At 34.2% G+C, this 11,324-nt stretch overlaps 1 pseudogene across 1 annotated transcript; it reads right to left on the bottom strand.

Annotated features, from left to right (window-relative positions):
* Positions 1-241: 241 nt before the first annotated feature.
* LOC116643764 lies at positions 242-2,544 on the bottom strand (annotated as a pseudogene). The gene has a single exon (XR_004301615.1). The product of XR_004301615.1 is annotated as a 60S ribosomal protein L9-like (transcript).
* Between the last annotated feature and the right edge of the window lie 8,780 nt (positions 2,545-11,324).

The raw sequence follows: 11,324 nt of genomic DNA, 5'->3' as shown, positions 1-11,324 counted from the left end.
TTACATAAGAAAATACAGAACATAAAATAGTAATGGAATTCTGATAAATATAAAAAAATGTGTGACATGTTTAAAAAACACACACTTATTTTTCTTTTTCTTTTTTTTAAAGATTTTATTTATTTATTTGACAGAGAGAGAGCCCGAGAGCACAAGCAGGGGGAGCAGCAGAGGGAGAGGGAGAAGCCAGCTCCCTGCTGAGCAAGGAGCCTGATGCCAACCAATCTCAGGACCCTGGGATCATGACCTGAGGCAAAGGCAATCGCTTAAACTGACTGAGCCCCCCAGGCAACCCTGTTTTTCTACTGAATGAGATGTGTCTTGAGGGTAAATTCCTAGAATTTGGATTGCAGGATCAAAAGGTTAACATATATCTAGTTTGGTTAGAAATTTCAAAATTCTCAACAAGGATTTTACCAATAAGCTTTTCCTATTAGATATGTAGGACTTCACATTTCTCTATACTCTTGCTAGCAGAGTGATGTTATTATAGTTCTTAATTTTTGCCATTCTGATAGGTATGATAGCTTTTGTGTGCATCTTTTGATTATGAGTGATTTTGAACATATTTCCATATTTTCAAATCACTTTAAATGTTTTTAGTAAATTATCTATGCTTTTTATCTATTGTGATGGAGGGTGGAGGTTTTTTGTATATTTTTCTCACATTTTTAGAAGTTCCCTGTTACTGGGGTATTAGTCTTCTATCAATGATATAGTAACTTATATTCTCATTTTCCATTTTTTCTGTCTATTGTTTTGGTGGTTTTGCAATGCAATTATTTTTTTTAGTTGTATGCAGTTAAATATATCACATTTTTATTTTATTATATATGAATTCCAGTAGATTAAGAAGGCAGATGCAATAGCAGTTTGTTTATATATATATATAAATTTTAAGAAAAAGCCCCAAATCAATACAGTTTTAATTGCATCTTTGAAATATCACAAATAAGTCTGAAAAATCATCCAGGCGTCTTGTGTTTTTCTGTAGCTGGACAACTTAGATCTTATTCATCAGCCTGTGAATTGTTCCTTTTCCAGAAACATACACCATTTGAAAATTTTCTGATATCCCTGGTTTTAACTGTTGTGACTTACTGAATCAAAGCAGCTGAGTTTGATACAAATTCAAGGTCATTTCCTTCAAGAATTAACTCATCTTCCTGGGCTTGAGACATTGGACAAGCAACACCTGGCCTCATCCGAGCCCTGCAGATATATTTTTCACCCAACAAATTTCAGATTTCAGCAAAAGAACCATTCTCCTGAATAACAAGGTTGATGGGGAAGTGAGCATAGACAGACTCATCTTGCAACAGAAACCCAGTGTAACCCCCTTGACCATGTTCTGTACGTGACTGCAGATCCTGTGGACAGTAGTCAGCTCTTTTCTATTTCCCACCATTTGTCAATTCAGAGCCTCCTCTTTTTCTTTCCAAGGAGACTGAGTTCTACACTGTGATTGACGTCCCTCTCGAGGGTTGCTCTGGGGCCCTTCGCAATAACAGGGCGTCCCTTCAGAGTGATGTTGACATTTTCCGGAATGTCGACAGTCTGATTGCTGAGAATGGTCTTCGTTCTCACAGAAGATGTGGCAAAAGGCAATAGCATTTTTGATGGTTTTCATCCCTTCTTGAATATGTTTCCATCTGTTTCATTGACTTTCAACCTGAAGTACATCCTTTAGCATTTCTCGTAGCTCAAATGAGTTGGAGAGCACTTTCTCCAGTTTTGTTTATGATACAATATCTTTATTTCTTTTTTCCTGAGACAACTGTTTCTTTTTCCTGAGACAACCCTCAGGCTAGAAGTGGTTTATAGAATTCTGGGTTGACAGTTTGGGTTTTTTGTTTTTGTGTGTCTTTTTTTTTTTTTTTTTTCATTCATCACTAAAGATGTTGGTCCAATATCTTCTAAAATCCATTATTTTTGAAGCCATGAATCCTTTGAAATATTGTTCCATTGATATGCAGTGTCATTTTCCTCTCACTGCCTTTAGATGTTATCTTTATCTTCGATTTACTTTGTTTTGACTATGGTGGGTCTAGTCATAGTTTTCTTCCTTTTTAACCTGCTTGAGGTTTCCTGAAGTCATTGAATAAAAATTAAACTGACAATAAATTTGAGAAAATTTCAGTGATTATTTTTATAGTATCTTTTCAGTCTTATTTTTCCTTTTTTTCCCTCTGGGACTCCAAATATGAGTATGTCATTGCCCTCAAATATTACTAGTGTTCTGTTCAGTTTTTTAATCATTTCTGTGTATCTGTCTTCAGGTTCACATCTTTTTGCTGTCTTCATTCTGGCTATAATAATACCAGACAATTTTGTTTGGTCTTTTTAAACTTCAAATATTGCTTTTTTTTAGTTTTATTTGTTAATTAAAATTTTCTATTTTTCAGTTATTGTAGAATAATTATTCTTTATGTCACAAAGCATGATTATAATAGCTGTTCTAAAATCCTCGGGGGTCTCAGGGCCTCTGGGTGGCTCAGTTAGTTAAGTGGTAAACTCTTGATTTCAGCTCAGGTCATGATCTAAGGGTTGTGAGATCTAGCCCTCATTGGGTTCGCGCTCAGTGGGGAGTCGGCTTGTCTCCCTCTTCCTCTGCTCCTCCCCCGGCTCCCACGCATGCTCTCGCTCTGTTTCTCTCTCTCAAATAAATAAATAAATCTCTAAAATCCTGGTCTCCCAATTCCAAAATCTGGATCTTCTCATCGTCAATCTCATATAATCATCTTTAGTACTGAATATAGCTTCCATCTCCGTTATTTCTTCATGTATTAAGATTTTTAGATTGTATCCTGGACTTTGCAAAAATCATTTTGTGGGAATCTGGATTCTGTTATTTTACCCCAAAGAATCTTTCTGTTTTGTTTGTTTTTACTAGGTAATTAACTTGATTGTTCTCAGATTTAAAGTCAAACTTTTGAGTAGCCGGCCAACTTTGTTCAGCGACTGTGTCTTCTTGTATCAGTAAGACTCTGTCCTCAGCATTTGTGTTTAGGTTTGGCCAGATAGTTAGGCAGAGTTGTGCCCCAGTCTCTCACACTCCCCTTTCCCAGTTTCCTCGTTCACTGTCCAGTGAAGTTTTCTCTCGTAGCAGCCACGTGCAGTACAGCTGAGACCTGCCATCTCGGCTAGAAGCGGTGAGAACAACCAAGTCCCCAGGGCCATTCCCTCTTCCAATGAGGAATTTCTTTGGAAGTTCTGCTACCTTTGAATCATTTCTCAGTGTCTTCCAGTGGTAGTGTGCTTGTTTACTTACCATTTATTTTTATAGTTTCTCTGGAGTTTATAGCTGCTATCTGTAAATGGGTTGATAAAACCAGAGCTTACTTGGCTTTTACGAGAAGTGAATTCAAGCATGTATATCCAGGATAAAGACAAGATTTCAAAGTAATCACATCACCCTAACTAGAAGAGATTTATCCTAATGCTCTCTCACATATTTATTTTCTCCAAGCTTTCATTGACTTTTTAATAGTTTACACTTTGTGTTATTTTTTTCCCCCAGGTTTATTGAAGTATGACTGAGATTGGGTAATACGGACATTTTAACAATATTAATTCTCCCAATCCATGAAGATGATAAATCTTACCATTTATGTATGTCTCCTTCGATTTCTTTCATAAGTGTTCTCTAGTTTTCAGCGTATGGATCTTTCACCTCCTTGGTTAAATTTATTCCTAAGTATTTTACTATTTTCAATGCTATTGTGAGGGGATCATTTTCTTTATTTCTTTTTTCAGAAATTTCATTGTTAGTGTATGGAAATGCAACAGATTTTTGTATGTTGATTTTATATCCTGCAACTTTACTGAATTCATTGATTATTTCCAACAGTTTTTACTGGAGTCTTTAAGGTTTTCTATATGTAAAATCATGTCTTCTACAAAGAGAGACAGTTTTACCCCTTCCTTTCACTTCTTATTTTTGCCTGATTGCTTCTGACTAATACTATGATGAATAGGAATGGTGAGAGTGGGCACTCTTTGTCTTGTTCCTGCTCTTAGAAGTAAAGCTCTCAATCTTTCACCATTGAGTATGATGTTAGCTGTGGGCTTGTCATATACACTTTATTATGTTGATGTACATTCTTTCCATACCCAATTTGTTCAGTTTTTATTAGGAAAGAAATTGAATTTTGTCAAAGGCTGTTTCTGTTTCTATTGAAATAATCATGTGATTTTCATTCATTCCATTAATGTGGCATATCAATTTATTGATTTTTGCATATTTGACCATCCCTGTATCCCAAGGATGAATCCAATTGATCATGGTGTGTGATCCTTTTAATATGCTGTTGAATTCATTTGCTAGTATTTTGTTGAGAATTTTTACATCTATATTCAGGATATTGACCTATAATTTTCTTTTCTTACAGTGTCCTTATCTGACTTTGGTATCAGGGTTATGCTGGTTTGGTAAAATGAGTTTGGGAGTGTTCCCTCCTCTTCTGTTTTTTGGAAGAGTTTGAGAAGGACTGGTGTTAATTCTTCTTTAAATGTTTGATGGAATTCACCAGTGAAACCATCTGGTTTCAGGCTTTTCTTTATTAGGAGTTTTTTTTTTTTTAATTACTAATTCAACCTTCTTACTTATTATTGGTATATTCAGAGTTTACATTTCTTCATGAAGTAGGTTGTATATTTTTAGAAATATATCTATTTCTTTTAGGTTGATCAATTCGTTGGTATATCGTTTAGAGTAGTGTCTCATAATCTTTTGTATTTCTGTGGCATCGATTGTGATTTCTTTTCTTTCATATCTGCCTTTATTTGAATCCTCTCTTTTTTCTTGGTAAGTTTAGCTAAAGTTGTTGAATTTTGCCTTTCAAAGACAGTATTAGTATTAGTATATTAGTAACAACATTGTTAATCTTTTCTATTGTTTCCTATTCTCTCACTTATTTCTATACAAAACTTATTATTTTCTTCCATCTACTATATATTTGGGCTTAATTTGTTCTTCTTTTTCTAGTTCCTTGAGAATATTAGGCTGTTTACTTGAGATCTTTTTTTTCTTAATGCAGTCATTTATAGCTATAATCCTTTCTCTTACAATTGCTTTTGATGCATCTATTAAGTTTTTGTATGTTGTGTTCCATTTCATTTGTCTCAAGATATATTTTTATACCCTTTCTTAAATTTCTTCTTTGGTCAATTGGTATTTCAGTATTGTGTTGTTTAATTTCCATGTATTTGTAAATTTTCCAGCTTTCCTCCTCTTATTGATTTCTATTGAAATCAATAGGTGGGCAGAGTCACTGGCTGGTACTACTACAAGCAGGAATGCAGTCCACCATGATCTGAATACTGGTTTCTCTTAAGTCCCTGTCTTCTTCTGTGTCTTTCCCTGATTCCCATTTATTGAGCCCCACAGATTCTTCAGTGATCTCTATGAGGAAAGACCTGAGTGAGCCTCCTGAGAAGCAGCTCACAATGTGGGGAAGCTGGATATGTATCTTGGGCTCTCTTTTCCCAGCAGACAACCTACAGGCCTTGGGGGCCCCACTTGGTGTGGCAATGTGCCAGCCTTGGGGACAGTGATGCGGTCAGAATGTAGCCTCTCCTCTTACACACTTGTTATGCTTTTCTTCTCAGTCTCTGGAGTCCAGAGAGGTGCTGCAGCTTCATCTCCCGGTTCTGATAGATTCATAATGGTATCTTGTCTACAAATCATTGCTAGTTGTTCTTCTTGTGAGAGGGACTGGAGTCAGGAATGACTCGTGTCACCATCTGCCTTGAGGACTGATGTGTGATGCACTGTGGTAGAGGTTGTGGACACAAATCTGAGTAATGGTCGTCTTGTCCTAGGCAGCCTGCTGCCTCAACACTGTCCCGCATAAGAAGGAGCTGAATTTCCTGAAGGACAAGCTGGAGGCAGAGCCAGAACACCTCGTTTTGGTATTACAGCTGCCACCAAAGGCTACCATAGTCTTTCATGAACTTTAGCACAAAACCAGTATCATTCAATTAAAAAGAAAATGAATAATTGTATTGCTAGTTGCAGAAGTTCAATCAGCCTCCTGTTCATATTTGAAAGTAAGTTACCTACAACAATGCCTTATAAAATAATATTTCAATGACTATGAGAGATATCATAATTACAATAGCAAGTAACCTAGGTTCATCTTTACCGAAAAACTTGGGCAAAATAATATTTGATCAGTAATGATCTGGGCTCAGGAGGGGATGTATACATCATGAATCCTCTAAATTATTCAATTTGGAAGTTACTCTATCATTTCTATGAAAGATAATAAAGAACTAGGAACAAAAATGGCAAGTTAATGATGAGACCTGGAATTTATCCTCTTTTTGCGTTAATTGTCCCAGTTCTTTACTGAAAGTGAGAGAATAAATACCAAGGATGCTTGTGTGCTGTTTGAATAGGATTGAGTCTCCATGCTAAATGGTCCCTATAAACTGCAGAGTACATATCATTAGCATATCAAAAATCTTCCAAAATGTTTGGAAGATTTTTTTTTTCCTTTATTGCAGGTTTTCCCCAGAAGGGGCTAGTAAGGAGTGTATCCTGGGATATGAGTTTTATTTCAAGGTTATTGAAGAACCAGAGGAGTGCAGTCAAATGGAAAACTGATGAATAATATCCAGAGGGCACTGCTAGCAAGATAACCCCATAGTTTCAAGACACTTGAAAAATGATGATAAGGAAATATTTTAAATCTAGTTTGTTGCTAGTGAGAATAAAAATATATTTTGACAGACAACCAACTCTTATCCAAGTTTAACTATAAATTGTAGATTTGTAACCTTCCAATTCACAATGAATACCTATCATTTTGCAGTAATTAATGCTCATGTTCAGGAGATATTTAGTCTTTAAAACGCAGATTTGTTGCCTAAAATAAAATAAAATAAAATAAAATAAAAAATTTAAGACTAGGATATTCGTGTATTTTTGTTTAATAGTGAGTATTTGGGTAATTTTCAGCATGTTTTTACATACCAATTTTACAAATGACAATGTACCATTTGGAAAGATCACCTATGTAACTTAGGTATTATTTTTTGTATAGCCAGACTAGGTGATCACAAAGATTCCTTCCAACTCTAAAATTATTTCTTTCCAGTTGAACATTATTATTTACTGTTGTCTAGAAATTAAAAACTCCCAACCTGATAAAGTAGCTTTAAGATACACTAACTCATAAATATACACAAAATAATAAATGAAAATGTGAATAAACATGTACTCATCAACCAACTAAAGAAAAAAAACATTATTTTACTTTATCTTTGGAGACCCCTGTGTAGCTCTGAGAAAGTTACCCTTACATTCAGTGTCTAAGACTCAGCCAGAAAACTGCATGTTTACCCTTTTGATGAATGACAAGATAGATGTCTTGCCTACAACTGAATTGAGAAAATTAGAGTGAGAGAGAGAGAGAGAGAAGTACAGGAAAGAAAACCATGGGAGAGCAGGGCCAAATTCTGCATATAAACTCTGGCCAAATTTCTGGCAGATCCAGAAACTAGGATGGTACATACAGAGTTTGGGCACACCAGGTAAGGCCGAAAGAACTGAAGGCATATTTCAGCAGTTGTTGACAACAGGGAGGCAGAATTTGTGATTTCAGTTTAATCAAGCTAACCTTTTAAAATAAAGGTTTAAATACCAGTGTGAATTTAATCCTAGAATAGGAGGTAAAATATATCTGAAAAATCAGTGGACAAAATTTCTCTCCATTTGATGAAAGGCATACATTTACAGATTTAAGAAGTTCATCAATGTCAAGCAGAATAAATACAAAGAAAATAACCCACAGGCAAATCATAATAAACTGTTGACAATCAAGCTGAAAGAAAAATTTCAAAGTAGAGATTTAAAATGAACACTTTAAAAGTACATGGGGGCAATGATATGAATGACTGATGACCTTTCATCAAAATCAATAGAAACCAGAAGATGCATTTCAAAATTTCTTTCAAAATATCTTCCAAAAATTAAAGGAAAGTGACAATATTTTCCAACGAGAGAGAGAAAGAAGGTGAGAATGCTTTCTCAGCAGCTTTGTACTAGAAGAAGTTTTAAGAAGTCCTTCAGGCTGAAGGGAATGGTCAGGATAGACATTATCTGAGCAAACTTGACAAAATTGACAATTATAAAATATTTCACCTAACAATATCAGCATAGTCATTCTTTCCAAGTGCACAAAGTATGATTAATAAGATAGACCATATTCTAGCCTTGAAATAATACTAAGCATCTTATCTACCCACAATGAAATATTTTATAATAAAAGAAATAAAAGAAACCTCTAAATATTTGAAAACTAAATGCACACTTCTAACTATCCTATGATTAGATAATAAGTAATAATGAAAGAATAAACAATTCTAAGGGCCTATAATCATTTACTTCTAGCCATGTCTGGTTCTGCTGCAGTGTACCCCTCTTAAAAGCAAGAGTGACATAGAATACCAAGAATTAAAAAGTGTCTCTGAGGAGAATTCACCACCATCACATTCATTGTCCTCACCACCTGGTCTAAGACGAAAGCTAGGACGCTAGGAGAATCCTACCTTAAGAACAGAATACGAAATAATAAATCAGGAGTGACATGGTTGACAATGATATTTTTGATCTATTTCTTTTTCATTCACAATACCTTAAAACAACAGCCACCCAGTTCATTTTCAAAGTTTGGTGCTGACTACTTACTCTGCTTACTACTGACCATTAGACAGGCTAGGAATTGGGTTGGGTTGTTCTCTGGTCATTTTATTTTTTTAGCTGTTTTCTGGAATGATCTGGATGATGTCCTTATGAATCTTTCATTTTACCTGGTCATATTTGTCATTTCATAAATGGTCATTAAAGGAAAAGAGGAAGAAAAAGGAAAAAAGGAAAAAAAAAGAAATATGCTCCTATTTCTATAAATTATAAAAAGAAAACTTCATAAAATAAGTCTAGTTAAGCTTTAAATTATGTCCTCTGAAATATGTTTTAAATTAATGAGGTAGATTTATTTGGAATTTAATTGGAACTGGAAGTGTTAAATGAAAGGCTATTCACATCTTTTAGGCTTTTAATAACTATTGCCATTTATTATTCATGAAAATTCTGTGAATAGCAGCAGTCTGTAAAAGCACTTATTTTATTTAAAAAAATAAAGTCATCTATTTTTAAAATAATTTATTGTTCCGGGGCAAAAAGTCTAATTTCAAGGTGTTTTCATAATTTTGAGATTGAACAGTTATTCATTTGCCTAATAGCCATTTTAACTCATTTTCTAAAATTTGTATTTAATCCTCTGAGAATACTATTTTGGGTGGGGAATACTTTCATATGTTTTTCTTTAAGTTTTCAATTAGTTTCTTCCATTATTTTAAAACAATTATTCTAATAACATCACAAATAAGCATAAGGAAAAATAAAAACACTCATCTGAAATTTCAATACCCAAAGATAACCCCTACTACATTTGACCCATAATAATCCAGAAGTATGTGTGTATAAAATATGACTGTATAAATAGATAATTCAGATATAGATGGATATAAACATTAGATTGAATAATTTGAAATTACTGGTATTTAATTATTGTTGACCTATTAAAATGACCCTTTGACATAATTCACTCTAATATATAGATACAAATTTATCCAATATTAAAATAAGATTATTTTATAGTTGTTTCTCACAATTAATAAAAAATTATCACAAGGATTTTTCTAGCAAGCTACTATATATCTTCATTGATTTTCCTTCCCCCTTTAGGAAGTTTCAATGTCTTGATGTGATAAAGGACACTTGCAATGAATATCCTTATATATACATCTTTCATGTTTCCTTTTTTGTTTTCCTATGGAATAAGATGCTTGAAATGGGAATTCTGGGTCAAAAGGCAACATGTGGTGGTGAAAGAGGGGATCTTTAAAAAATCTGGCATACAACTAACTTGCTTTTAATAAAGAATATATACTGGTATTTCCAAAGTTGTAGCTGATAATTTACTTTTTGCTATATCCACCAAAGTGGGTGTTCTTTTTCTTGCTCTATAAACTAAGAAATATTGATTTCTTCTTAACCTGAATTTATGTAATTAATAATGGCATTAATGGTGTTAATATTTCTTGGTGAGTTGTATTTTTTGGCTTTCCGAGTTGCTCTTTATCCAGGCAGAAGATGCATTCTATTCCCATACTGCATAAATCAAGAAATAAACAAAAGAAACACAGTTTTAATGTAACCGTAGTGTTAACATAAATTGGTGCCTATTTGCTTAAGACAAGGAAACTTCTGTGGGTTGAGAAAAGTAAGTCCCTCACCTATGGTTTGGGACACCAAGCTAGTCACTATGATGAATGCTGATTTCTTTATTGAAGGACCCAGGGTATTTGTGAAAACGCAGTGACCTATACCAATTCTTTTTGAAAACTTGAAAGTAGAGAGACCTTGGTATTTGGTTCAGCATGACCTCAAAAATTACTGTGTGTGCAGAAAAGGAGAAAATACCAGAAATCAGATTACCACGAGAGGGGATTTTAGGCTGGTGAATCAGGCTCAACAGAAGTGCCTGGTACTTTTTTTTTTTTTTTTTTCAGCGTTGGGGAGGGATGGATGGGTGGTTTATGCACGAGGTACCTAACGTAGGCAGCTTTTCTAGACCCAATAACAGTGGTTCAGGAGGTTGTGCTTTTCAGTAGGTTGTGCTGATAATATAATTAAGAAAAAAAGAGAGAGAGTGAAAGCTAAAATGAATTGGACTTTTGTGTATGGGTCAGCAATATGAACTGCACAGAAAAAGTGTAAGCATGCAATTCTAGCCCCTGTAGACAAGTCATTTGTTGAGTTGAGCAGGACCAGTCATCTATAATGACACTTTATACCAGTGAGAAGCAGAGAAAGTTTTGGCCACACAGGATTATAGCTTTCTTCATTTTAAGTTTGGAATTAGTCCTGAAACCTTTTGATTAAATCCCAAGAAACTTTAACACATTTTTTCCTGTATTTCTTCCCCCCCACCACCCCACTATTTAGTAGTGGGAGAATAGTCCTTAAGGAGAAATAATTTGAAGCTTAAACTATGAATTGTAAAATAAAAGGAAAGTAACAGTATTTGTACTTGGAATTGGTGAAACAGATTATCTGCTTTAGGCATGTTTTATCACTTAAGTTCTCTGTCTTTTAAAGTTGTGATAATCATTTTTTGCCTACAGATACACAGATCTTCTTCTACATTAACGACTTTAAATCTTTACTTATTTAAAGTGAAATCATGTTTTCTAATTTGGTGCTTTTTTTAATGCTCTTATTGTTATTAGGTTTTTTTTTTTTTTTGACATAG

Source organism: Phoca vitulina, unplaced genomic scaffold (assembly GCF_004348235.1).
Source record: "Phoca vitulina isolate PV1807 unplaced genomic scaffold, GSC_HSeal_1.0 scaffold27, whole genome shotgun sequence".
In the NCBI taxonomy this organism is placed as follows: Eukaryota; Metazoa; Chordata; class Mammalia; order Carnivora; family Phocidae; genus Phoca; species Phoca vitulina.
This window is presented reverse-complemented; position numbering and strand designations above follow the sequence as displayed.